The following is a 4739-nucleotide window of genomic DNA, read 5'->3' on the forward strand; positions in this document are numbered from 1 at the left end:
GGAACAAATATGAGCCTGGATGGCCACCAGCATAATACCCACGCAGGGGATCTTTTTGCTTTTAAGCATATGCCGGCAAGCCATCCTGGCTCAAATCTACTCTCCCTACCTTCATGCAAGACACTAAGAGAGAAAACTACACCACACTTTCTCACTCACACTCACATTTCACTTATTAGGATGTGTCATCTTGAGAGTCATTGTGGCCAATTTATAAGCAGAAAATGTCAAACAAAGTCAAAGGATGCCATCCTTGATAAAATTATATATATATATATAGCCCATAGGCCCGCCGTTTCTGAGTTTTTTTTTTCATGCTGCTCCTTATCCAAAACCATTCTTATTGTCTAGAAGAATCATGCAAAAGTTGACTTATTAGCTCGTTGTCTTCCTAAAACTGTGTGCGTTGATAAATTTACTGTCGTGGGAATAGAATATATGAACAAGGAAGCAGCCAGAGAGTCCATATTTCTGATTTGGCATTGTCAATGGGAATTTGTTCTCAGAAATTCAGCTGATCAGAAGAGATTCTGATTAAATTTTTACTTTAATTTGGTTTCCGATCAGTATGGCCATGCATAGAGGTCAACGTTCCTTTGATCTTTTATATGCACGTTTCATTCTCATACATATACACTGTATATATAAGTCTAAGGCATAATAGTACGGATTCCTTTTCTTCTTTCTTGGCTAGCTAAACAAGAATTTGCTTCTTTTTTTTTTTTTACTTTTTCCATTAATTGTCTTTGCACGTGTAGCTTTTGTGTGATGTTCTGGCCTACTGCTCTAATTGGAAACTGAATACCAGGTATGATGATATCATGGATTTTGAACGTAATTGTTTGTTGAAAATCCATTTCCGCATTTCAAAATCACTTTTTTTTTTTATATAGTCAAAGAAAATGCTGTCATTGTTTAACTTTAAATACACTGTTCAACCAATCGGACCTTACACGACTATTTGATTAATATAATCTTACTTTTACATTTTATTTATCTTAATTTTTTAATTTAATTATAATAAATTAAAGGTATAAACATATATATCATTATATTTAACGGAGTAGGAGTTTAATTGTTTGTAAACTTTGAACAATGAAATTGTATATATCATCTAAACAATTTGACTTTCTATTTTTTAAGCTTGCTCACTAGAATTAAAATGCCCCATTTCTTCGGTATAGATGTGGTATGGAGTAAATCCGTAACGCAATGTTTGGCAGAGGAAGGAAATAGAGGAAGAACACCTACGTATACGTAGGTAAGAAAAAAAGTGGAGAGAAGAGAAATATAAAAAAAATAAAATAGAAGTTTTTGGTTCAGGATAAACAGAGTGAAAATTTAATTTTAAAATTGTTTAATTTAAAATAGAAAAAATAGAAGTATTAAAAAATACCATTTTACCCTAACTTTAGATAATTATATTTTGACTTAAATATGTTTTTGGTCCTTTAAATATAAATAATTATTTTTTTAGTCCTGAAAATAATTATTCACATTAGTCCCTATAATTTTTTAATGACTACTTTCAATCCATTTTTATTGGTTTTATAATGATTTTTAATCATCAAAATTTATTTTTTTAAAACAATTTTTTGATGATTTAAAACTACCAAGATATTTTACTCTTATAGTTTGGTAATCATTTTTTATATATTCTGGTGATTTTAAAGAAAAAAAATAGTTTGGTAATCATTTTTTATATATTCTGGTGATTTTAAAGAAAAAAAATAAAAAATGAAATTATTCTTACATATTCTAATGATTTTAAATTGTGGTAAAACATTAAAAAATAAATATTTATGAAGGTGTAAAAATTTTACAAATTATAACATCACTAACACAAAAGAATAAGAGAGACTAAAAATAATTTTTCAAAAATTAGAGAAACTAATAAAAAATATTTTATTAGGGATTAAAAAAATAATTGTCCAAATTTAAAAAATTAAAAATATATTTAAATCTTATTTATTTATCCCAGGCACATAATTAATTATGTTATATGCATAATCAATTATGTGGCATTTTGAACATGATGTTTTCTCCTTTAGGTCATATAATTCAATTATATGGTCTTTCAGGGTGTGCATGAGGAGAGTAACCTAGTAAACAATCATAATTTCTTCAGTTTTCTTAGCTCTCTACTCTAATGTGGAAGGTTTTTAGGTGATTCTCACCATTTTGAAAAAAATTATTTGCTATTTCATCTCTACCACAAAAAGGAAAGATTTTCATTTCTTCTTCATTTGTTTGCTTTCACTCTCTTTTCCCTTTCATTTTTTTCGCAATCAAACAAAGCGTAATTGTTTCACTCTCCATTAGGCATACTCAAATTTGTGTGTAATAATTAAACTGGCCTGTAAACCAAATATTGACACAAAGTCAAGGAAGGAAGGCAGAAATTATGGTATTCTCCAAACATTGATACGTATTCTAACTTCTTATTTGTGTTTTTTTTTATATATAAATAGAATTATTAACCCGTTAAAAAATTTTGACGTTTTATTCGATTCCAAATTTTCCAAAATTAACAACCTATATTTTAGAAAGTCCTTTTTACCCTTAACTTTGTAATATTGACCAAATTAAAGATCATGAAAATATCTCGACGTTCTGTAAAATGTCACTAACATATACCATGCATACCATAGGAACCTTCGTGAAATTGAGATAGATGAATTACATAGCAAGTTCAGATCAGTGCAGCAACTCGTTGAAGTTTAACAAGTTCAAAATTAAAGAGAAATCCGAAAAATGAATTTGAGATAGTGATTAAAAAACCATGCACTGACTGATAGTGTTCTTAATCATGAAAACAACCCAATGAAGGCCATTTCAATGATTTCAAGGAGGACACATACCTAAATTTCAATGGTGATTATTGCTTAAATGAATTTGTGGATTAGCTCCAAAAAATTATAAAGAGTGTTTTAGTTGAAGCAAATTTCATGTTAAAGATTATTAATTTGTGTGTAGTTGAAGAAACGTATCAATCTGATGCGAGAGTTTTAAGAAGAAAAAAAAAGCATAATTAAAAAGGAAGTAATAAGATAAGAAAATGAGAGAAAAAATAATGAAAATTCATGTGTAAATCCCTTCTTGATCACTACTACCAAGATAACTTCATTCAATGCAATAATCTTCGTCAAGAATCAATAATGATGGTAGCATATAGTACAAGAGAGTTCACGCAACTACTGGTGAAGAAATTCATGAAAACTAGAAAAGAAACAAGCAAACCATGGGCAGTGATTTAAAGAGCAAAATTTCCTAACTAGTTCAACTTTAACGGTATTAATTGGATCTTGGTTGATTGCATCGAGCTAGGTATCCAAATATAAATATAACTTTCTAAAAAGCTAAATATATATAGCACACAGTTCAAAAGCCAGAAGGAAAAGAGAAAGAAATAGCTCTCTAAACTTATAAAAGAAATTAATTCAATTGCTTGATAATAAAGTCATTCATATATAGAACTGGTGTTTACGGACTGAGAATGGAACTAAAATATATATAATAAATAAAGAAAATTAAGTTCGATCGCATATGACTTAAAAAATTACGGTTGTACATGGAGGCTTGTAACTTAAGGATCACATGCTTTGGGGGGCACTAATTTCATGCCCTCGTTTCTAGAGAGACAGGACTACTTGTATGAGTGGGAGCCTTCTTTTTTAATTTTAAAATGTTTAATTTATATAAGGGGTAATGTAGAATAGTAATATTTAATTAAGAATTATTTTTTTATTATTTAAAATATTTTATTTCTTATAGTTTTATTTAAAAATAAGTAATGAAAGTTTTTTACAATACTATATTGTTTTGATTTGGGAGATAATTGCATATTTTTCTTTTTTAAGAAAAAATATTTTGGTATTATTTTTTCTTTTAATAGTCTATATAATACTATTATTAAATAATAAAAAAATAGACCGAAGAAGAAGAAGAATTTTAAAACAGATAAATTTTATAATGTCAATTAATATGAAAGATTTTAAATTATAAAAATAAATTCTTAATATACATCCATTTAATCTTTATATATATATATATATATATATATATATATAGATATATTCGGTTTCTTTTCAGCAATTATACGAGGGAAAGGCCTTAAGAAACACTCCAAATTATAAAGTACAGTGCTCAATATTCATTGAAACCTCAAAAGGGTATTCATCTCTTTTTTCAATATTTTCTTCCTATTTATCACTATTGATATTAACAAATTTATCATCTATTTATCTCTTTTTCTCTTCCAATATCTCAATCTCTTCCACCAATGATTTTTTCCCCTAAAATACGCCGACAGAAACTCCCTCGTGATATCATCCCTTAAGAATAGTGAAGTAAATGACTGTACAAGGAGTGAGGAAGAATCTGCAGAATAAATTGTAACGAGCCAAATAAGAATTATTTAGCCATCTACACTGTCAGTATCACTTTACTTTTCCATCTTTTGTTCTTGCAAACTTTTGTCCTTGAAAAACAAATATATACTATACGTACGCTTAAATATAAATAAACACAATTAAGTGGAGTCAAATCAATTAACTAAACATGCTGCATATACAAGAATGTGTATTCATATCAAAATAGAACATAGATTAATCAACAAAATGAATTTATTATTATATGGCAGCTGGTAACTAATGAATAACACAATATTTGTAGTTTGAGACGATGCAATTAATCAACTATATGTACATTAGTCCGCAAAGCATCACAGTAGAAGAAGA

The 4739-nt window shown here is 28.0% G+C and overlaps 1 non-coding gene across 1 annotated transcript; it reads right to left on the reverse strand.

Annotated features, from left to right (window-relative positions):
• On the reverse strand, positions 1 to 103 carry MIR169R (microRNA MIR169r). Its single transcript, NR_126670.1, has one exon. It is a non-coding gene; the product is annotated as a microRNA MIR169r (primary transcript).
• Between the last annotated feature and the right edge of the window lie 4636 nt (positions 104 to 4739).

This window comes from Glycine max, chromosome 17 (assembly GCF_000004515.6).
Source record: "Glycine max cultivar Williams 82 chromosome 17, Glycine_max_v4.0, whole genome shotgun sequence".
In the NCBI taxonomy this organism is placed as follows: Eukaryota; Viridiplantae; Streptophyta; class Magnoliopsida; order Fabales; family Fabaceae; genus Glycine; species Glycine max.